This window comes from Hyperolius riggenbachi, chromosome 11 (genome assembly GCF_040937935.1).
Source record: "Hyperolius riggenbachi isolate aHypRig1 chromosome 11, aHypRig1.pri, whole genome shotgun sequence".
Lineage (NCBI taxonomy): Eukaryota > Metazoa > Chordata > Amphibia > Anura > Hyperoliidae > Hyperolius > Hyperolius riggenbachi.
Genome location: NC_090656.1, coordinates 203,360,587 through 203,385,420, shown reverse-complemented (window position 1 = coordinate 203,385,420; position 24,834 = coordinate 203,360,587). Strand labels below are relative to the sequence as shown.

The 24,834-nt window shown below is 48.9% G+C and overlaps 1 protein-coding gene and 1 long non-coding RNA gene across 8 annotated transcripts in view; one reads left to right on the top strand and one right to left on the bottom strand.

Moving 5' to 3' along the window:
• Positions 1 to 22,146, top strand: part of LOC137538109 (uncharacterized) — a 38,663-nt gene extending 16,517 nt beyond the window's left edge. The window contains exons 1-4 of one of the 3 annotated variants that reach the window (XR_011024684.1): positions 9,740 to 9,899; positions 12,954 to 13,013; positions 16,706 to 16,883; positions 21,952 to 22,146. This is a non-coding gene — a long non-coding RNA (uncharacterized lncRNA). Of the gene's footprint in view, positions 1 to 9,739; positions 9,925 to 12,953; positions 13,014 to 16,705; positions 16,884 to 21,951 lie in introns of those variants that run through there. The other 2 variants (XR_011024683.1, XR_011024685.1) reach the window with 2 other exon arrangements.
• Positions 1 to 24,834, bottom strand: part of INSC (INSC spindle orientation adaptor protein) — a 309,535-nt gene that overhangs the window by 278,313 nt on the left and 6,388 nt on the right. The window contains exon 3 of one of the 5 annotated variants that reach the window (XM_068260115.1): positions 9,149 to 9,815. The exons of 3 other annotated variants lie outside the window; for them this stretch is intronic. The gene's annotated coding sequence lies outside the window, so the exon portion shown is untranslated. Of the gene's footprint in view, positions 1 to 9,148; positions 9,824 to 24,834 lie in introns of those variants that run through there. One more of the 5 variants, XM_068260119.1, reaches the window with a different exon arrangement.

Below are 24,834 nucleotides of genomic sequence, written 5' to 3'. Positions count from 1 at the left end.
CTACATGGAAGGTAAGTATGACTTGTGTATGCCTATTTTGACTTTTATTTTCAGTACAGGTTTTCTTTAAGTGTCCCTGTTTTTTATTTGAAAAAGTTGGGAGGTATGCTTAAAGAGAAACCAATGATTGAACTCAGTGGCGGCTCCAGGAAATTTTTTTAGGGGGTGCTATGCAGGTGCTGGACCAATTTCCGGGGGAGCTGACGACCTGCGGCGCGCCGCGGCAAAAAATGGGCGTGGCTGCGAAAAAATGGGCGTGGTCATGACTGGATGAGGGCGGGGCTAACTGTAATTTAAAGTGAACCCAGGGTGAGAGTGATATGGTGGCTGCCATATTTATTTCCTTTCAAACAATACTAGTTGCCTGGCAGCCCTGCTGATCTATTTGGCTGTAGTAGTGAACTGAATTACACCAGAAACAAGCCATGCAGCTAATCTTGTCAGTTCTGACAATATTGTCAGAAACCCCTGACCTGCTGCATGCTTGTTCAGGGTCTATGGTTGAAAGAATAAGAGGCAGAGGACCAGCACGGCAGCCAGGCAACTGGTATTGCTTAAAGGGAGATAAATATGGCAGCCTCAATATTATTCTCACCTCGGGTTCCCTTTAAAAGTGCAACGCAAAGACAGAGGGCCCAAGTTTTGGTGACCCTTTTCCCAGAAAATTCACATAATTGTGCAGGTTTTCTCAAGAAAATACACGTAATGTGAGCAGATTTTAACAAAAAACACGTCCAATGACCCCAATATGCACAATCGTTATCAGATATGGCTCCAATATGCACAATCGGTAGCAGATATGACCCCAATATGCACAATCGGTAGCAGATATGGCCCCAATATGCACAATCGGTAGCAGATATGGCCCCAATATGCACAATCGGTAGCAGATATGGCCCCAATATGCACAATCGGTAGCAGATATGGCCCCAATATGCACAATCGGTAGCAGATATGGTCCCAATATGCACAATCGGTAGCAGATATGGTCCCAATATGCACAATCGGTAGCAGATATGGTCCCAATATGCACAATCGGTAGCAGATATGGTCCCAATATGCACAATCGGTAGCAGATATGGTCCCAATATGCACAATCGGTAGCAGATATGGTCCCAATATGCACAATCGGTAGCAGATATGGTCCCAATATGCACAATCGGTGGCAGATATGGTCCCAATATGCACAATCGGTGGCAGATATGGTCCCAATATGCACAATCGGTGGCAGATATGGTCCCAATATGCACAATCGGTGGCAGATATGGTCCCAATATGCACAATCGGTGGCAGATATGGTCCCAATATGCACAATCGGTGGCAGATATGGTCCCAATATGCACAATCGTTATCAGATATGGCCCCAATATGCACAATCGTTATCAGATATGGCCCCAATATGCACAATCGGTAGCAGATATGACCCCAATATGCACAATCGGTAGCAGATATGACCCCAATATGCACAATCGGTAGCAGATATGACCCCAATATGCACAATCGGTAGCAGAAATGACCCCAATATGCACAATCGGTAGCAGAAATGACCCCAATATGCACAATCGGTAGCAGAAATGACCCCAATATGCACAATCGGTAGCAGAAATGACCCCAATATGCACAATCGGTAGCAGAAATGACCCCAATATGCACAATCGGTAGCAGAAATGACCCCAATATGCACAATCGGTAGCAGAAATGACCCCAATATGCACAATCGGTAGCAGAAATGACCCCAATATGCACAATCGGTAGCAGAAATGACCCCAATATGCACAATCGGTAGCAGATATGACCCCAATATGCACAATCGGTAGCAGATATGACCCCAATATGCACAATCCGTAGCAGATATGACCCCAATATGCACAATCCGTAGCAGATATGACCCCAATATGCACAATCGGTAGCAGATATGGCCCCAATATGCACAATCGGTAGCAGATATGGTCCCAATATGCACAATCGGTGGCAGATATGGTCCCAATATGCACAATCGGTGGCAGATATGGTCCCAATATGCACAATCGGTGGCAGATATGGTCCCAATATGCACAATCGGTGGCAGATATGGTCCCAATATGCACAATCGGTGGCAGATATGGTCCCAATATGCACAATCGTTATCAGATATGGCCCCAATATGCACAATCGTTATCAGATATGGCCCCAATATGCACAATCGGTAGCAGATATGACCCCAATATGCACAATCGGTAGCAGATATGACCCCAATATGCACAATCGGTAGCAGATATGACCCCAATATGCACAATCGGTAGCAGAAATGACCCCAATATGCACAATCGGTAGCAGAAATGACCCCAATATGCACAATCGGTAGCAGAAATGACCCCAATATGCACAATCGGTAGCAGAAATGACCCCAATATGCACAATCGGTAGCAGAAATGACCCCAATATGCACAATCGGTAGCAGAAATGACCCCAATATGCACAATCGGTAGCAGATATGACCCCAATATGCACAATCGGTAGCAGATATGACCCCAATATGCACAATCGGTAGCAGATATGACCCCAATATGCACAATCGGTAGCAGATATGACCCCAATATGCACAATCGGTAGCAGATATGACCCCAATATGCACAATCGGTAGCAGATATGACCCCAATATGCACAATCGGTAGCAGATATGACCCCAATATGCACAATCGGTAGCAGATATGACCCCAATATGCACAATCCGTAGCAGATATGACCCCAATATGCACAATCCGTAGCAGATATGACCCCAATATGCACAATCCGTAGCAGATATGACCCCAATATGCACAATCAGCATCACCTGAAAAAGAAAAGAAAAACCCATTTACTCACCTACAGCCAGAAGACCTTCTTTCCCGACCTCCTGTCCCGAGTCCCGACCTCATTGTGGCGCGCAGCGCCCGCGCGCCCACGATCCTCTTCCTTCCCGACGTCACGACGAGACTTCCTGCCTGCATGCAGAGAGCAGGGCTACGGGAAAATGGCCGCCCGAAGCCATGCACTGCAGACTCGAAGTCTGCAGAACAGGGCTCCGGGCGGCCATCTTACCGTAGCCCTGCCTGCTGCTCCGGGCTGCCGCTGTGTGAACTGACTTGGCGTCTTTTAGACGCCTGAAGTCAGTTCACTCCAGGGGGTGCTTTGGGGGTGCTTGGACAATTCTAGGGGGTGCTCGAGCACCCCCTTGCACCCCCCTGGCGCCGCCCCTGATTGAACTTCATCCCATACAGTAGCTGATACCCCCTTTCCCATGGTAAATCTTTTTCCTTTTCTCAAACAGATCATCATGAGGCTCTGTATGGCTGATATTGCGTTGAAACCCCTCCCACAGTGTGATGTGAGGACCATGGTGTTGACATCACACTGTGGGAGCCTTGTTGCATTGTGGGAAATAACAACTGTTTCCAACTGCCAAAAAAACCAAGCAGCATCTCCTTCCAGTGACATCACTTGCTAGCAGCAAAAATGTCGCCGTATGATAAATGTCAGAAGGGGCAAACACTGACTAAATAATTTATACATAATTATTGTAAAAATTAAGCACTTTTGTTCATTACGTTATTTTTACTGGAGTTCCTCGTTAAATGTCTTAAAATGGACTCCTAACAGGAAATTACATTATAAAATTTAACTCAAAATTTAAAGAGAACCGCAGAAAAAAAATATAGATACTTACCCAAAGCCAGATTTATACTTTTTGTGCCCCTAGGCCAAGTATGTTATGGTTCCCCTTCCATGTACAGCAGCACCCTTACTATTCCATGTGCAGCCCCCTCTTCCATGTGTATCATCCATGTATGCAGCCAATCTCTTTCAGAAACAGTTCCCTTGGGCATCAGTTTCCCTTTCTCATATGGTGCTCCCTATTTTAGCCTCCTCTTTCCTATGTAGCAGCCCCTCTTTCATGTCTAGGTGCCTCGTTGGGTTGCAGCCGCCCAAGACTCGGGCCTTTGTGGCCTTTCCAGAAATCCGGCCCTGCGCTTACCTAAGAATAGGGAAGCCACAACATCCTCCAGCGCCTGCTGCCCAGGACCCTCTTTATGATCACAATCGTGTTCCTTTTCATGCATGAGTGCTGACATACTGCGCCTGGGCAAGTACTGCTGTGCCTGAGTTGTAGAATAGAGCTGCACCTGTACCGGTGGCAAAGAGCCAGAGCAAAGGAAAGAGATAAAGGAGGGGAGACAGGAGACAGGAAATAGGGAGGAAAGGGTAGGAAGGGACAGGAGGGGGAAGGTGGGAGAGATGGAGAGAAAGGTGGCAGTGGAGAGTGCCCTCATTCAATGTAATGTACAGGTAGTCCCCGACTTATAAACGCCCGACTTACGAACGATCCACGATATGATTGGACTTTTTGAGAAAATCGATTTTTTAAAAAATCAAAGAAAAAAATGGCTTTTAAACTTGTATAAACAGGCACAGAGGGCAGAGGTGACACAGAGGGGGACACTGGAGGCACAGAGGAGGTACAGGGGACAGATATGGCACAATGTTCCGATTTAAGAACAGATTCAGGTTAAGAACGAACCTACAGTCCCTATCTCGTTCTTTAACCGGGGACTGCCTGTATAAATACACACACTGGGGGTACATTTAGGCAAAGCAATAGATGTGCAATCTTGCGCTATTCTGTGCTGGTGGTGTGAACAAGGCTTGCTTGGCCCCCACGATCACCTGTGGCTCTTCAGCCCAGCTGTCAGGCTGACTTTAAAGAGAATCTGTACTCTAAAATTCTTACAATAAAAAGCATACCATTCTATTCATTATGTTCTCCTGGGCCCCTCTGTGCTGTTTCTGCCACTCCCTGCTGCAATCCTGGCTTGTAATTGCCAGTTTTAGGCAGTGTTTACAAACAAAAGACATGGCTGTTAACAGCATGTGATAGGCTGAGAGTAGCTTAGTGTGTGAGTCATACAGAGCTTGGAGGGGGCCTGGAGAGGGTGTGTATAGCTTCTATCCTATCACAAGCAGACCAGCACATTCCAGCCTGAGTGTCTGAGCCCGACAAAGCTGACAGAGGAAAGAAGATTAGATTATATAACAGAGATAACACAGCCACTGTGCAACTAGGAAAGGCTGCAGTAAGCCAGAGCACATTAGAACAGGTATAGGAACTTATAGGATAGAAGAGATAAGGCTGAAAATTTTGTTACAGAGTCTCTTTAACAAGGTAAAAAGGAAAAGAAAAGCGCTCTGATTGTGTAGTATGTTAAAAAAGGTTTAATTCACATGCAATAAAAACCTTGCACTTACTAGAAGTGGAAGTTAAAAACGCATTTCAAGGGTAAACCCTTAATGAGCCTCAGAGTGGGTCCTGTTACCGTCACTGTGGCAAATAGTGGTCCGTCCCACCTGGAATAGGGAAAGCAGGCTGACATCCTGGTTAACCCCTGCCAGTGACGTCATAACGCGTTTCGGCTTTCCAAGCCTTCGTCACTAGAGATGGCCTAAACGCTGGTGAACTTCGGTGGTTCGCGTTCGCGGAGAACTGCAAACTTTTCCGGAAGTTCGGTTTGCCCCCATAGTGCATCATGAGAGTCAACTTTGACCCTCTACATCACAGTCAGCAGGCACATTGTAGCCAATCAGGCTACACTCCCTCCTGGAGCCCAACCCCCCTTAGAAAAGGCAGGCAGCGTCAGGCATTGGACTCACTTGTGTGCCTGCAGTAAATAGAGAAGGGACAGCTGCTGCAATGCAGACTCTCTGACTCTCTCATAGGGAAAGATTAGTTAGGCTCTTGTAGGCTTCTTAGCTTGCTCCTTGCTGATTCTTATTGCTTAAAAAGCACCCCTCAACAGCTCTTTTGAGAGCTAATCTTGTTCTTGTGATCTTTTTTTTTTTTTTTTGTGGCCCACTTGCATTATATACAACCCTGTCAGTCAGTCGCAGCTGGCCTTTGATCCCTTGGTGGTATAATTATTACTACTGTGCCAGGTGCACATTGTAATACCCATCACTGCATATACCTACCTGTTGTTCACAGTGTACCCACCTACCTACGTGAACGCACGCAGTGTCACTGTGCCTGTCCAGTACCTGTCTGTGTGTGACAGGTGCACATTGTAATACCCATCACTGCATATACCTACCTGTTGTTCAATTCAGTGCACCCACCTACCTACGTGAGCGCACACAGTGCGGTATTTAATACCACCAGTCACTGTACCTGTTCACGGTACGTGTGTGTGACAGGTGCACATTTGTAATACCCATCACTGCATATACCTACCGGTTGTGTTCAGTGCATCCACCTACCTACGTGAGTGCACACAGTGTGATATACCACTCCGTGCATACCTGTTAACTGCACCTGTGTGACTGCACATTGTATTAGTCAAGTCAGTGCATACCTTTCACTTCATCCCCCCCAATATGGACAAAACAAAAGGCAGATGCAGGCCACCTGGCAGGTCTGTTCGAGGTCGCGCTGTCGTGATTTCGTGCGGCCACCAACCAAAGTACAGTGTTCAGAAGAAGGCACGTGCCATCAACCCCCAATATTCTCAGGACGTAGTTGACTATTTAACACAGAACACCTCATCTTTCTCAGCTTCCGCACGGAAGCGTGACATATCTTCCTCCTCCTGCTCTGATTCTGGCACCCCACTTAACACTCAGTCGGCCGCCACCACCAAAGTGCCATCACCCCAGGGCTCAGCGGTATGGAAATGTTTGTGTGTGTCTGCCTCAGATGAAAGCAATGCCATCTGGGGCAGCACGGTGGCATAATGGTTAGCGCTCTCGCCTTGCAAGCACTGGGTCCCCGGTTCGAATCCCAGCCAGGTCAATATCTGCAAGGAGTTTGTATGTTCTCCCTGTCTCTGCGTGGGTTTCCTCTGGGCACTCCGGTTTCCTCCCGCATCCCAAAAACATACAGATAAGTTAATTGGCTTCCCCCCCAAAAAAAATTGGCCCTAGACCATACATGCACTACACGATACATACATATGACTATGGTAGGGACTAGATTGTGAGCCCCGCTGAGGGACAGTTAGTGACAAGACAATATACTCTGTACAGCGCTGCGTAATATGTCGGCGCTATATACTTAAATAAAAAAAAAATCTGTACTCTCTGCCACCGAAAATTGAGCCGTGGAAAGACCAAGACCCGCGAAGGCACATTATTACAAAGCACAAACTACAATGGGATGACCACCTGAGGAAAAGCAGCACACAAAAGCAAAGCCACACACCACAGTGGAAGATACCAGCCCGTAATTTTGTTCTAAAAAATGGTGATACCTAAACTGTACCGTGATGTTTAAAGGCAAGTGGTGACATCTCTGGCACACAGCGTTGGGTCAAGGGTCCATCTGACCACGGATGCCTGGTCTGCAAAGCACGCTCAGGCCTGCCCCGAAGTCAGTCCCCACACACAGCATCTCTGCCTGCACGCCGTGTGACTGCCTGCCCCAAGACTAAGTCGCTCCCCACACAGCATCTCTGCCCGCAGGCCAGTTCACTGCCCTCTCTCCGCCACCACCAACAGGGTCCAGTACTCCAGGTGGATTCCTGTATTTTTAAGGCCGCTTCATTGTGGACAGACCAAATTTGATCAGCTGGACAGTCACTGTTCTGTCATTCAGCTAGCTCAGCCCGGCGACCATATGGGCTGGAAAGACGCCATCACCTGCACTCTCGTCATGGTGCGCACCAGTCCAGCACTACACAAACAGCTGTTTGCAGTCACTGCATACCTTTCACTGCATCTGTGAGTGAACATTGTATTATACCTGGCAGTCAATGCATACCTTTCACTTGAATGGATGGCAGACTTGCCCTTCATAACAGATTCTCGTTAAAGGTATTAAAGTTGATTAGTCTCATATACAGCAGGGCCTCAAAAGTCCTCCTATATTGTTATTTTCTGTCACTACCTCGGGACTTGCATGCCATGCTTGCTGCCTTCCTTGGATGTGTGGTGGTACCCGTTTCTTAGGCTCCCACTCCGGACCGGAATCGAACCAGGATTCCCCGGCCATTACCCGTGGTCACCATGCTACTGAGAAAGTACCATCGAAAGTTTCACACAGTTGAATGAATGGCAGACTTGCCCTCCATAACACATTCTTGGCAAATGCTTTCGATTTGGTTCGTCTTGCACTGGGTCAAGGGTCCATCTGACCACAGATGCCTGGTCTGTAAAGCACGGTCAGGGCAGGTAGATCAGTTATACAGCAAATGGGTCCTTACTTGGATGTGTGGTGGTGGTAGCCGGTTCTCAGGCTCCCACACCGGACCGGAATCGAACGCTGGTTCCCCGGCCATTACCCGTGGTCACAATGGCAGACTTGCCCTCCATAACAGATTCTCGTTACAGGTACTGAACAGCCAGCAGAAAATGTAATTTAAAAAAAATAGATGTAAGCTTTAACAATGGTAGAGAAAGAACCATTGAAAGGTGATAAGGCAAAGGCAGTCAGACATTACCTGATATCACTGAGGAAGAGCAATCTCGACATGGTGCGCACCAGTCCAGCATGGCCGTCACAACACAAACAGCTGTTTGCGGTGCGTTACACAGTGAGTTTGGTGTGTCAGTGTGAAGCAGTACTCTAATTACACTACCTGATTGATGTATACACATGCAAGATGTTTTAAAGCACTTTAGGCCTGCAATTTAGCATTCACTGTGACTTCTGCCCTTAAAACGCTGCTTTGTGTCAAATCCAGATTTTTCCCCGGGACTTTTGGCGTCTATCCCACTCCCCCAAGCAAAAACTCAGATGTTAGACCCCTTGAAACATCTTTTCCATCACTAATGTGGCCAGCATAAGTGTTTCTAGTTTTCAAAGTTTGCCTCCCCATTAAAGTCTATTGCGGTTCGCGGAAGTTCGCGCAAACCAAACTTTTGCGGAAGTTTGCGTTTGCAGTTCATGAACCGAAAATCGGAGGTTCAGGCCATCTCTATTCGTCAGGTAGGACTGACCACCATTGGCCACAGTGACGGTGACAGGACCCACTCTGAGGCTCATTAAAGAGACTCTGTATCAAAAAAAAAGTTCCCCTGGTGGGTTCTCACCTCGGGAGGGGGAAGCCTCTGGGTCCCAATGAGGCTTCCCCCTCCCCTGTAGGGCAAAGTTGGGGGTTTTGTCGAACTCATCCTGGTATCGCTCACTGTTACTGCCTCGTACCCAATCAACCATGATGGCCCGACATCTTGCAGCATGGCAGATCGATTCATGCAACAGATTTCAAACCAAAATTGTTCGCAGCGTCGATCGGCATGCTCTTGACGGCATCAATTTTCATTCAATTTGCTAAAAATGATTGAATCGGATGGTCGACCGGCCGCAAAGTGGAGAGATGTAGGCCACCTTAAGACGTACAGAGAGAAGATTAGAGGGAGTGCGGAAGGCAGAAGTAGATGATGTTATTTGTCCTCCTCAGAGAAGATGTCAGTCCGTGGATGTGGCAGATCTGGATACAGATATAATGAGGTGGATTCGCTGTCATGTATACCACCCATTTGCATGTTCCATGTGATATGTTGTCACTAGTACATCCCACTGCTCTTCCGGGACTGATGGATTTGTCACACAGCTGATAGATCCATTTAAAAGATGTAAAACAAAAGTTATTTTTGTTTGCCAGAAGCCAATTAGAGTAGCCCTGTGTGTGACACGCTTTACGTCTTCCCGGGACGCTGCCGGCGGTTGTGGCGGGTGAGGGAGACGTATGACGAGAGGTGTCAGCCGGTTCTCTGCTCCCACCGGCTGTGTCACAACCGTCACATCTCCTCCTCGGTGACGTCAGGCAGTTCCGCCATCTCTGCTCTTGAAAAGCGGAAGCTGAAGTTTTCTGGAAAAGTTTATGTAAAGGAGACACAAAACACTTTTCAGAAACGGATGCTGGGAGAAAATCCAGAAAACAGAAACAGATCGTGTAATCATAAAGCACATCTTATGAGGTTATCTACAGCTCACTCTGAAAGCCGGGGGAAAACAATAGCCCTGTGACCCCCAACATCCCATCGCAGAGGGGCGGGGGGCTAAGGAGGACCAATATTTTTCTACAGATAAACCTAAGCCTATTCTCCCATTGAACCCTTCCACTACCGATGCCTAACCTTAACCAACCCCCCCCCCCCCCCCCTGCTAAAGCCTTACCCTATCCACCTTCCCACCCTCCCCCCCAATAAGTGCTAACCTTACCCCGCCCCCCCCCAGCACTTTATAATCAACCCCACCCCTAACCTTAACCACCCCCCACAGCTAACCTTAACCATTTGCCGACCTCTCCACACCAATTGGCGTGAACGCGGCAGCTTTAATGACGGAGCTCCACGATCACTGCTAGGAGACTGTTAGACGATGAAACCGCCATCTATTTACACTGTACAGCGCTGCGGTCTAGGGCAGCGCTGTACTGGGGACAGCTGTGTCACATGGCTGTTCCTCTGGGAGGCTCAGGAGCGATCGGCTGTCATAGGCTGGTGGGGGGAGGGAGGGGCTGTAATAAAAAAATGGAAAATGTATTAAAGAGACTCTGTAACATGAAAAAGATCCCCTGGGGGGTACTCACCTCGGGTGGGGGAAGCCTCCGGATCCTAATGAGGCTTCCCACGCCGTCCTCTGTCCCACGGGGGTCTCGCTGCAGCCCTCCGAACAGCCGGCGACAGACCCGACTGTCAGTTCAATATTTACCTTTGCTGGTTCCAGCGTGGGCGCTGTGGCTGCTTTCGGCTCCGAACTACACGGAAATACCCGATCTCAGTCGGGTCCGCTCTACTGCGCAGGAGCCGGAAACTTGCGCCTGCGCAGTAGAGCAGACCCGACGGCGATCGGGTACTTCCGTGTAGTTCGGAGCCGACAGCCGTCAGAGCGCCTGCGCAGGAGCCGGGAAGGTAAATATTGACGTCATCTTTCACGGAGGGCTGCAGCGAGACCCCTGACGGATGGAGGACGGCGTGGGAAGCCTCATTAGGATCCGGAGGCTTCCCCCACCCGAGGTGAGTACCCCCCAGGGGATCTTTTGACGTTACAGATCCTCTTTAAAAATAAAACACAAAAAAATAAAAATAAGCAAAGATCCATGCAGCGATCGGAGCCCACCAACAGAAAGCTCTGTTGGTGGGCAGTAAAGGGGGGGGGGTCACTTGTGTGCTGAGTTGTACGGCCCTGCAGCAAGCCCTTAAAGCTGCAGTGGCCTGAATTGTAAAAAATAGCCTGGTCACTAGGGGGGTGTAAGCCTACGGTCCTCAAGTGGTTAACCCTACCGCCCCATGAATAATCTTAACCCTTCCCTCCATGGCTAACCTTAACCAGAACAGAAAACAATGTTAATTCTCAGGCATTGCTATTGGGGCCCATTGAATTATCGGTAAAGAGGGGAAATTTGGGGGCTCTAGTCTACTTTAGGGGACCCAGAAGGAAACCTCATAGGGAAATTTAGCTAACATGATTGGGTGGACGCCACCCTCTTGAACCGCTAGGTATCCAATAGGTTGTACTAAACTATGCCAACACTATTTAGCCAATCACAGCGCTTTGTGCTGTGATTGGTGAACTGTCCCCTATGAGGTTTCCTGCTGGGTCCCCTAAAGTAGACTAGCGCAATTTGGACGCCCGTGGCACCAAAAATATCTGGCAAATTTCCCCTCTTTATCGATAATTCAATGGGCCCCTATGGCGGTGCCAAATTTCCTGCTTCCCACCAAGAGAACTAGAGAGCCAGATCATCTTGGCTGACCCCAGTTCTCTTCCTTACCATGGGCGTAACAATCACCACTGCCATTTCAGGGGGGCCCAGAGGCTTTGGGGGTCTCTCCTCCTCCCTCTCCCCAACCATAAGTGCAGCCAATTTCGCTCACAAAAAATGTCCCCGCCACCTCCTCCCGCCATGCAGAGTAGCGAGTAGCAGGAGTTTGTGTCATTTTTTCCTGCTTCCAGATGCTGCTTCACAGCAGAACACTCTCTGCTGCCATTCACAGGCTCCCAATCACGTGACCTGCATGGGGTTTGGGGATCAAGGGGTGGCCCATACTATCATTTTTGCAGTGGGGCCTTATTAAGTCCCTGCTCCTTACCCATCCAACTCCATCATCCTTCCTCCATGCTCCATAGCAACAGAATGCATCTGCAATGCGCTCACCCCCAAACTGTAACCCGGGGATTGAGTCCTGATCTCTGCAGGCGACAGTAACTCTGGGCGTGTACATGCACTTGTAAGAACAAATGGGAATGCTGGAAAGGGGAGGCACTTCCTCCTGACACTTGATTTCTTACTCCTGATACGTAGCAGCCATGCTAATATCTTTTCCTTGATAAAGATGAGCTCACATTTCCACCATAGAAATTAGCATTTTCGTCTGACTTAATATTTTGGCAGATACAGGTACAGATTTTCTTGAAAAATAGAAATTTATTGGAAACGTTTTTTCTCATGCCCGATCGACTCCAATGCATTTGGCAAACACAGGGCCGGATTTGCCATAAGGCACTGTAGGCTCATGCCTACAGGTGCCTTATGTAGGAGAGGTGGCTTCCCTCCCCAAATGTTCCCCTACCTATTGGGCGGACTACTTAATACTGGTGCGGGGGCACTTCTGGCTCCCTATAATTGATTAATGGGGTTACCAAATACTGTGGAAAATGTGGCTACCTAGTCTGGGGAGGAGGGAAACCTATCTTAATATGGGGGTGGTGCCTGAGTTGAGGGGCGGAGTTTAGAGCACCAGGACACCTGCGCCTACAGGCTCCAAAGCTGTAAATCTGTCTCAGGGCATAAATAAGTTTTCTCATGCATGTCCATATATTCACAAATATTCTCTCTTCTCCTCACTTGGTCTCTGTTGACCTGTCAGAGAAATTGAAGGCTGTTAACGGTCTTACCAGTCAGAAGAGACCAAGTGAAGAGGGGGAACTTAGTCCCAGCTAGCAGCTCTCCTAATAGATGAGAAGATGCAGATATTAATGAATTGCATTTTCTTTTTTACAGCATTATATTTGGATTTTATACATGATTGACTACAGGAAAAGGAGAACGTCATCATTTCAGGTATATTAATAAGGTTTCCTGCAATGTATCTGGCAGGGAGCGCCCGGAACATTTTGAGGGGGGCAACAGGATCCCCCTGTCCATCCCTCCCAGTCCGGGAATCCTCGTCTTCCTGCACAACGCTGCTTCCACTGTCCTGTCTGTAATATTTCGCCTGCCAAGTGATTCATTCTCTTCAGCTGATGCCAAATCTGCCTCGTAGCCCCGGAGGAAGTATTGATTAAACCGCCATTCAGCGATTACTGTGGTTTTATGGCCTGATGTAATGTAAGCGAATGATTTATTTGGTGGAATCTGTCTCTCCCCCAAGCATGGCTCTGCGGATTCCTCTCCTCTGTCATCCCACTGCGGAATCTGACCAGGAGCCTCTGCAAGGGCCACTCCATGTTATTTATAGGTGGCCATACATAACACCAGCCCCCATCATCCCACTGCATAATCTGACCAGGAGCCTCTGCAAGGGCCACTACATGCTATCTATAGGGGGCCATACATAACACCACCTCCATCATCCCACTGCAGGATCTGACCAGGAGCCTCTGCAAGGGCCACTCCACGTCATCTATAGGGAGCCATATAACACCAGCCCCCATTATCCCAGTGCAGAATCTGACCAGGAGCCTCTGCAAAGGCCACTCCATGTTATCTATAGGTGGCCATACATAACACCAGCCCTCCATCATCCCACTGCAGAATCTGACCAGGAGCCTCTGCAAGGGCCACTCCACATTGTCTATATGGGGGCATACATAACACCACCCGACATCATCCCTCTGCAGAATCTGACCAGGAGCCTCTGCAAGGGCCACTCCACGTTATCTATATGTGGCCATACATAACACCACCCGACATCATCCCACTGCAGAATCTGACCAGGAGCCTCTGCAAGGGCCACTCCACGTTATCTATATGTGGCCATACATAACACCACCCGACATCATCCCTCTGCAGAATCTGACCAGGAGCCTCTGCAAGGGCCACTCCACGTTATCTATATGTGGCCATACATAACACCACCCGACATCATCCCACTGCAGAATCTGACCAGGAGCCTCTGCAAGGGCCACTCCACGTTATCTATATGTGGCCATACATAACACCAGCCTCCATCATCCCACTGTAGAATCTGACCAGGAGCCTTTGCAAGGGCCACTCCACATCATCTATAGGGAGCCATACATAGCACCAACCTCCATCATCCCACTGCAGGATCTGACCAGGAGCCTCTGCAAGGGCCACTCCACGTAATCTATAGGTGGCCATATATAACCCCACCCCACCCCATCATACCACTGCAGAATCTGACCAGGAGCCTCTGCAAGGGCCACTCCACATTATCTATAGGGAGCCATACATAACCCCACCCCCTCCATCATACCACTGCAGAATCTGACCAGGAGCCTCTGCAAGGGCCACTCCATGTTATCTATAGGGGGCCATATAACACCACCCCCATCATCCCACAGCAGAATCTGACCAGGAGCCTCTGCAAGGGCCACTCCACGTAATCTATAGGGGGCCATACATAACCCCAACCCCATCATCCCACTGCAGAATCTGACCAGGAGCCTCTGCAAGGGCCACTCCACGTTATCTATAGGGAGCCATACATAACACCACCCCATCATCCCTCTGCAGAATTTGACCACAAGCCTCTGCAATGTCCACTCCACGTTATCTATAGGTGGCCATACATAACACCAGCCCCCATCATCCCACTGCATAATCTGACCACAAGCCTCTGCAAGGGCCACTCCACGTTATCTATAGGGAGCCATACATAACACCACCCCATCATCCCTCTGCAGAATTTGACCAGGAGCCTCTGCAAGGGCCACTCCACGTTATCTATAGGTGGCCATACATAATACCACCCCCATCATCCCACTGCAGAATCTGACCAGGAGCCTCTGCAAGGGGCACTCCACATTATCTATAGGGAGGCATACATAACTCCACCCCCTCCATCATACCACTGCAGAATCTGACCAGGAGCCTCTGCAAGGGCCACTCCACGTTATCTATAGGGGCCCATAAATAACCCCACCCCCATCATCCCTCTGCAGAATTTGACCAGGAGCCTCTGCAAGGGCCACTCCATGTTATCTATAGGGGGCCATACATAACACCACCCCCATCATCCCACAGCAGAATCTGACCAGGAGCCTCTGCAAGGGCCACTCCACGTAATCTATAGGTGGCCATACATAACCCCACCCCCCCATCATACCACTGCAGAATCTGACCAGGAGCCTCTGCAAGGGCCATGCCACGTTATCTATAGGGGCCCATAAATAACCCCACCCCCATCATCTCTCTGCAGAATTTGACCAGGAGCCTCTCCAAGGGCCACTCCATGTTATCTATAGGGGGCCATACATAACACCAACCCCATCATCCCACTGCAGGATCTGACCAGGAGCATCTGCAAGGGCCACTCCACGTTATCTATAGGGAGGCATACATAACTCCACCCGACATCGTCCCTCTGCAGAATCTGACCAGGAGCCTCTGCAAGGGCCACTCCACGTTATCTATAGGTGGCCATACATAATACCACCCCCATTATCCCACTGCAGAATCTGACCAGGAGCCCCTGCAAGGGGCACTTCACATTATCTATAAGGAGCCATACATAACCCCACCCCCTCCATCATCCCACTGCAGAATCTGACCAAGAGCCTCTGCAAGGGCCACTCCACGTTATCTATAGGGGGCCATACATAACACCACCCGACATCATCCCTCTGCAGAATCTGACCAGGAGCCTCTGCAAGGGCCACTCCACATTATAGGTGGCCGAACATAACACCACCCCCATCATCCCTCTGTAGAATCTGACCAGGAGCCTCTGCAAGGGCCACTCCACGTTATCTATAGGGGGCCATACATAACACCACCCCCATCATCCCACTGCAGAATCTGACCAGGAGCCTCTGCAAGGGCCACTCCACATTATCTATAGGTGGCCATACATAACACCAGCCCCCATCATCCTACTGCAGAATCAGACCAGGAGCCTCTGCAAGGGCCACTCCATGTAATCTATAGATGGCCATACATAACACCAGCCCACATCATCCTACTGAAGAATCTGACCAGGAGCCTCTGCAAGGGCCACTCCACATTATCTATAGGTGGCCATACATAACACCAGCCCTCCATCATCCCACTGCATAATCTGACCAGGAGCCTCTGCAAGGGCCACTCCACGTTATCTATAGGTGGCCATACATAACACCACCCCCATCATCCCACTGCAGAATCTGACCAGGAGCCTCTGCAAGGGCCACTCCACGTTATCTATAGGTGGCCATACATAACACCAGCCCTCCATCATCACACTGCAGGATCTGACCAGGAGCTTCTGCAAAGGCCACTTCATGCTATCTATAGGGGGCCATACATAACACCAGCCTTCCATCATCCCACTGCAGAATCTGACCAGGAGCCTCTGCAAGGGCCACTCCACGTTATCTATAGGGAGCCATACATAACACCACCCCCATCATCCCTCTGCAGAATCTGACCAGGAGCCTCTGCAAGGGCCACTCCACGTTATCTATAGGGAGCCATACATAACACCACCCCCATCATCCCACTGCAGAATCTGACCAGGAGCCTCTGCAAGGGCCACTCCATGTTATCTATAGGGAGCCATACATAACACCACCCCCATCATCCTACTGCAGGATCTGACCAGGAGCATGCAGCACCATCAGTGGGACACACCGGGACGTGATCTCTGAGGGACAGGAAGCAGACGAAAGAGAAAGAAGAAGAGATCGCCGCCGGGTATCGCCATGAAGAAGACAGGAATAAGCGCGCTGGGAAGCTGCGAGGTGATCCTGCACACCAGCGATGCCACAGGCGAGTAATAGTCCTTAACGCTATTTGCTATTTCTTCAGGATGAGTCAGGTTCGTCCTTAACACAAGTGAGGTTAAGTGCAAAATTGGTTGAATGTGCCGATCAGCCATGCTGGAAAGATCTTAGTTAAAAGTGCTCAAGCACAGGGTTGGCCATAACAGCATTTGATATCTGAACGCGAAGGGCGCCGTCCTGCCTGGCTGCCCCCAAATGTCGATGTCCCCTCTTCCCCGACCCCCCCCCCCCCCCCCCAGTGCCCGTGCAGTGTAAAATCTCACCTGTCCCACTGCTGTGACTCCCAGCCTTATCCTGACCCCCCTCTGTGGCACCAGATGTGTGTGTGTGATGTCACCACATAGTGGTTCTCAGGGTGACAGTGGAGGAGGCGGGGCAGGGGGACAGGTGAGATTTTACACTGCACGGGCACCTGGGGAAGGAAATATTTACATTTGGGAGGCAACTAGGAAGGTGGCAGCGCTAGGCTGATTCTTGATTTTATGCTTGTAACGATTGGGGAATTATTTCCGTGGTCAGCGCACAGGACGCGCGCCGACACTACGGAAATCCTCCACAAGCGTGTAATTAGAGAGAACCCAGCTATGGTGCTATGCACCTGTAGAGGGAGATTCCCACCGGCAGATGGAGCTGTGGAGTGCAGACGAAACACAGCCTCTGCACAGCCACAGATGACAGATGGGAATTGTACGAGTTGAAGCAATGCAGGGCTGGATAGCCCTAAAAGAGATAGAGCATAGAGACAGAATGAATGTGTGTCCACCAATCTAGTCGCCACCCAGCGACGGTGAACACACATCAGCAGAAACAAAGAATGAACGCAATCGCAAGACTGGCGATTGCCAACAGTGACACAAGACCGAGCAGAACAGAGCATGAGAGTAGCAAGAAAGGCACAGCAAGCAACAACAATCAGAACATCAAGGAAAATAACAAACGCTAGCTAAACGCGAACACCGCACTCATTCGCAACAGCAAACGCGTTTAAGACACGATCACCGCGCGTTAGGCGCCCAGTGATAAGCGTGCCACCCTAACTAACCAATGAAACACAAACATGAAATAGAGAACGCGAACGCTTGCTAAACGGTTACCTCACCGAGCCTACAGCAAGCGTTCGTACCAGACAAGACAGACAGATGGGGCTACCAGTAGCAACCGCTGCTCTGGCTAGCACCCCTAAGGCAGAATGCAGAAGGAACCACCACTGCTACCGCTAGAGCGGATGCGATCCAGACAGACAAACAGATGGGGCTACCAGTAGCAACCGCTGCTCTGGTTAGCACCCCTTAGGCAGAATACAGAAGGAAGCGCTGCCACTACCACTAGGGCAAATGCAATCCAGACGGATGGAGCAGCCAGTAGCAACCGCAGCTCTGGCCTACACTCCCAGACAGACAGAACGATTCCCTGTCGACCACCGCTGGCGACAAGACAATCGAGACAGAGAGACAGAACAAGGCAATACAGATAATACAACCTGACTGCACTAGAAGGGATGCCTAGTGCAGTCCCAAGGAATCACTCTAAGATAATCTTAGCAAACGATAGCAAGGCTGATACTCCAGGAGAGTTTGCAGGAACAAACCATCATGACCAGCCAGGAATTCTGGGAGCAAAATGTATTTATACTGCAAGCCATCAAAGGAGCCAGCTAAGCAATTTGCATGACAAGTATATGCAAATTCCTCACCAGCAGAGGAACTCTGAAACTTGCAAAGCGAAGACAGGTCTCTTTTCCAGAGACCTGCAACCCTCAGACCTAAAGAATGGACAAACAGCTGAGCAGATCATTACAATGCTGAAGTGTGTAACAACTGCTGACATGGCGGCTGCGGACACGCAGGGTATATCCGCAGCCGCCTTCCGCCCCTGTACTCAGGCTTCTTCCGTTCCGTCAGCACTGGGAACGGTATTGTCTCCTGCTCATAGGGTTTCTGTCTCGCACGGGCGCGCGTGGAGACAGGACCTTTATGCGGGTAGAAGGCGCGTCAGCTGACCTGCCGGTCGGCTGACGTCAGAGGTGACTCTCGCCACGCGGATTGGCTGATTGCCTGGTGGGCACGGCTGGGAGCTCTCCTCGGCTTCTTAAGCCTTCGTTCTTCATTCGGATGTTGTCTGCTGTCGTGAATACTTTGTGTTAGCGCTCAGACCTTAGACTAGTATCCGGTGTGCTTTGATCTGGGAGGAAACCAGGGATTTCACACAAGACTAGGACTATTGTTATATTGTTATTGATTACTTGTGTATGATTCTGGCTAACCTCTGAATTTGCTACTTGCTTATTGTTTCTATACCTCTGCCTATCTGACTAAAGCTGCTGAACCTCTGCCTGATTATTCACTACTCTTCTGCCATACGATTCTGTACTGTATTACCTCTCTGTTGCCGAACCTTGCCTGTCTGACCACTCTACTCACCAGTGGGCCCTAGCCACTGGTGAGGTGCTTACCTTAGTGACTGATAGTACCTTACCAGCTCTGGTCAAACTATACAGTTACTTGCTCTGACAAGCCTTGCCAGCTCCTCTGGTAAGGTTTGCTCTATAGACATTTATTGTATTGTTAGTACCTTGCCAGCTCCTCTGGTAAGGTTTTGCTTAACGTTTTCTGTACCTGTACTGATAGTGCCTTACCAGCTCCTCTGGTAAGGTCCAGTTGAACTACTCAGTTACAGTTCCTGATAGGCCTTCCAAGCTCCTCTGGTGAGGTCTATCCAACCATACCTACTGTTGCACCAAGCACCATTTATACTACATTGTAGCTAGCTATACTTGTATTGTTGGTGATTCTGCAGATCACCATATAATCAGGTATAGCGTCTGTACTATTGGTGATACTGCAGATCACCTAATAATCAGACGACTGAGTTGCAACACCCAATCATTACAAAGTGAAGTCTATAGGGAATCAGCTTGCGGTTTATGGGCAAGCAACCGATACCTCTCTGGTCAGATTAGATCAGAGAGAGATCAGCCTCCTGGTCAATTTGCCCATGCATCGCTTGGTGGTCTGTGCTCCACCAATAACCAGGAAATCCCTGCCTATTGGGTACCACGGCAGTGAGATCTCTGTCCCGCTGAATTCCCAGCTCTGCCCTTCTGCTGCATTCACTACTGCGGGTTTCCTTCCTTCTGCTCATTTCCTCTGTCTTTCATGGAATTCATTGGTGAGATCTCTACACTCCTGAGTTCTCAGCTCTTCCTTACCAATGCACCCAATACATGGGCACCCCTCTTTCTCCTGTTTTTTTTAATGTATTAGGGATTCGGATGGTGAAATCTTTGTATCATAACAAGACTAAGGTGGCCATCACTGGTACAATTTTAGCGAACAATCTTCCTTCTGATCGATTGGATTGGATAGTGTTGATGGTACCATTCGACAACAAATAATCGATTGGAACAAATCTGTCTGAAATAATCAGATTGGTTATATTTTCTATATCATTTTTGGGCCTGATTGGTGATTTCCGATCATTTCCTTCTGATTGCAATTAACGGATTGGACACTTGATCATTCGCTAAAATTGCACTGTTAGTAGACACCTTAAGAATGCCTGTCACATTTATGGCTTGTAGGGATAGAGGAAATAGGAAGGGACAGTTAGCCCACTTTGGGGGTATTTCTGTCTCCACAGGTACTCTTTGCGAAACCTTGGGGTGATCCTGGATGGAAATCTAAAACTCAGACAGCAGGTATCAGCTGTCGTCAAGTCTTCCTTCTTCCATCTAAGAAATATAGTGAAAATCAAACACCTTATCCCAGCTGAAGACCTACCTGCCCTGGTTCATGCATTTGTATCCTCCCGCCTAGACTACTGCAACGCCCTGTTCATCGGATCTACAGATAAGGTTCTGCGCCCCTTACAGCTAGTACAGAATGCTGCAGCCAGACTCCTAGCCAATGCCCTACGCAGCTCACACATCACCCCAGTACTGCAAACTCTTCACTGGTTGCCAGTAAAATGGAGAATCAATTTTAAGATCTACCTGCTGACATTCAAGGCTCTAAACCAGGGGTCTCAAACTCGCGGCCCGCGGGCCATTTGCGGCCCTCGACACAATATTTTGTGGCAAAAGCTTCCTTATAGTTCGCTTTAGTGCAGCCCGCTAAATGAGGGCTGCAGAGCCCCCAAATCGCCCGGGGGGCAATCCGCCGGCATTTCCTGGAAGGGGCAGAGCTTTCAGCTTCAGCTCTGCCCCTCCTGACGTCAATCGCCGCACGGATCGCCGCCTCTCCCCGCTCCTCTCTGTGAAGGAAGAGTGAGAGGGGCGGGCAGAGGCGGCGATGCACCGCGATTGTGAATTCCCTTTTGCGGCCCAGCCTCATCCTGACTTTGCTTCCTGCGGCCCCCAGGTAAATTGAGTTTGAGACCCCTGCTCTAAACCATATGGGACCCAAATACATAGCGGATCTATTGGAACTTTATGCCTCTCCACGCACCCTCCGTTGTGCCAACAAGATGAAGCTGGTTATTCCCAGGATACATTTAACATTTGGTGCTCGGGTCTTTTCCTATGTAGCCCCTACTCTATGGAACTAACTTCCACAATCAGTACGAGAGGCTCCTTCTCTGGACAGCTTTAAAAAGAGGCTAAAAACTCTCCTCTTTTCCCCTAGCCTTTGAGAATGCATAATGCAGGGTCACAGCGCTTTGAGTTCCCAGGAAGAAAAGCGCTATCAAAATATTATTATTGTTACTCTTTATGGTTTTATGCACAAGAATATAGAGTATGCAGTACCGGGCTCCACCAACAGGGGTGCTAATGCAACACAGCATCACCCCCTCCCAGCAAGTTAGAAATCTCCCCAATATTTTTCCTGCAATAAGATCAGCATTGCAGAAAGGGAGAAATCTGTCAGATTTTATGAGAAATTTCCGTCCTCCGGTGTAATATCCGCCTAGCAGAGACGGGATTAACCATCAGGATTGTCGCCATATGAAAAAGACACCATTTTTTATCCTGCTGCGCTGCCAGTAATCCTATTAGCTGCAAATGTTACGGACAAGCCAGGAAATTTCATTATACAAATCTTCTGTTTACTAAACAGATACAAAGCATGAAGAAACCACCTAGTTTCCATCTCACTACACCTTGCATCACTGGGGTCCCGGAAGCGCATACATCAAATAAGAGCGCCTGTAAAAAAGAGTGCAGGATGTGGCCGAAATTTTAAGATATTGTCTATAACAATATTTTTATTGTTTCTTCATTTTTGTCTGAGATAGAATAATAAATATGTTAAAATACCAGTAATAAAATTGCAAAATATTGTCTACATACCAATGAAAACGAAAATATATCTACAGTTGTAATAAGCATAGTAAAACATTGGTAGATATTACTGATATTTTACTACAACTAAACCTAACCCTACTCTCACACAGAAGCCTCCCTCTACCGATGCCTAACCCTAAGGACTTTCCCCTCTGTTGGTGCATAACCCTAAGACCCCCCACCCTTGTGGTGCCTATTCCTAAGACCCCCCCCCCCCCCTGGTGGTGCCTAACCATAAGATCCCTCCCCCAGTGGTGCCTAACCCTAAGACCCCACCCTGGTGGTGCCTAACCCTAAGATCCCTCCCCCCCGTGGTGCCTAACCCTAAGACCTCTCCCCCCAGTGGTGTCTAACCCTAAAATCCCTCCCCCAGTGGTGCCTAACCCTAAGACTCCCCTGGTGGTGCCTAACCCTAAGACCCTACCTGGTGGTGCCTAATCTTACGACCCCCCGGGGGTGCCTAACCCTAAGACCTCCCTGGTGGTGCCTAACCCTAAGATCCCTCCCCCCAGTGGTGCCTAACCCTAAGATCCCTCCCCCCAGTGGTGTCTAACCCTAAGACCCCCTGGTGGTGCCTAACCCTAAGATCCCTCCCCCCTGGTGGTGCCTAACCCTAAGATCCCTCCCCCAGTGGTGCCTAACCCTAAGATTCCTCCCCCCCAATGGTGCCTAACCCTAAGACTCACCTGGTGGTGCCTAATCCTAAAACCCCCGCTTCCTGACGTCTAACCTTAAAACCCACTTTCTCCGCTGCAAATAACGTTAATACAAACAGTGATACATTTCTAAGTTAATAAAGTTCAAAGTGATAATTTGTGATATTATAATTCTCCAAACAAATTTTAAAATGATTTTTTATCGAAATACTAAGGGCTTGATTCACTAAGACAAATAGCATGCCTTATCCAAGTTAACATGCCTTATCAGAGATTACATGCCTTATCAGAGTAGCATAGCGAGCGCTACAAACTTATGCCTGCTATTTGGCAATGACGAGAGCTCCACTCGTCCTGCCCTGAACCCCTGTGGGCTCGTAGCGCTCGCTATACTACTCTGATAAGGCGTGTTAACTTTGATCAGGCGTGTTATCTCTGATAAGTCATGCTATTTGTCTTAGTGAATCAAGCCCTAACAGTCTCAAAATGAAAAATTCCTGTTGGATGGGCTATTTATTGGACGCCCTAATTTCTTCTTTGTCACCCAATAGCTGATTTTTGCAATAGCGCCTATCGGGCGCCCAAATAGTCCATTAGCTCCATGCGCCCAGGTTTCCTGATTGCCTGGAAGCAGAGCCAGCAGGGTTTCATCCCCTTTAAAGGAACCAGAGTTGGAATTGATAGGGAGGCTATCATATCTATTTCCTTTTAAACAATGCACATGGCCTGGTTGTTCCTCTGATCCTGTGTCTCTAATACTTTTAGCCATAGACCCTGAACAAGCATGCAGATCACGTTTCTGACCAATGCTTAGTACACACGATGCAATTTGCCATTAGGTTGATGGCCAAAACCAATTATTTCCAACAGGTTCGATCTGATTCGCCATCGTTTTTTTTCTTATCGATTTTCTGATCACCTCTATACAAAATCAATCAGGAAAATTATCGGGAATCAGGTCTAACCTGTCTGAAATAATCGATTTGACTATCAATTTGACAGGAAATTGCATTGTGTGTACTAAGCATAACGTCTTATTAGATTAGCTGCATGCTTGTTTTTGGGTTGTGAGTCTACTGATGCCAGAAGATAAACAGGTCTGCCAGACAACTAGTATTGTTTAACCACTTAAAGAGAACCTGTAACAAAAAAAGTCCCCCTGGGGGTACTCACCTCGGGAGGGGGAAGCCTCAGGGTCCCAATGAGGCTTCCCCCTCCCCTGTAGCTACAGGCAGTCCAGCGCTGGCTCCCCCGAAGAGTCCCGGAATCCTCCCTCGACAAGCGCTGATTTATTTACCTTTCCAGGGTTCCAGCGGGACCGCTGTTGCGGCTCTCTGCACGGAGATAGACAAAAATAGACGATCTCCGTCGGGTCCGCTCTACTGCGCAGGCACAGGAGACTTGCACCTGCGCAGTAGAGCGGCCCGACAGCGATCGGCTATTTCCGCCTATCTCCGAGTGGAGAGCGGATACTGCGCTGGAGCCGGGAAGGTAAATATTTACATCCCCACTGTTCAGGGAGCTTTATTTCCACCGCCGTGGGACCAAGGAGGACGGGGGAAGCCTCAATAGGATCCGGAGGCTTCCCCCACCTGAGGTGAGTACCTCCCAGGGGAGGTTTATTTCGTAAAGATTTTCTTTAAGTACCCCGGTGTTAAACCCCACTATTGACCAGGCTATCTTTTACAAAATAGGCCACTGCAGCTTTAAGGGCTCGCTGCAAGGCTGCACTACTCAGCACACAAGTGATTCCCCCTCCTTTTTCTGCCCACCAACAGAGATTTCTGTTGGAAGGGTCTGATTTCTCCCTAGATGTTTTTTTTTTTTTTACAAATATAAATTTGTTTAAAATAACAATAAATTTCTTCTTTTTTTAATTATTTAATTATCCCTCCCTCCCCCCGCCAGCCAATCAGTGCGATCAGCTGTCATAGGTTTCAGCCTATGACAGCGGATCGCTTCCTTGCCGCCCAGGGGGACAGCCATGTCACACGGCTGTC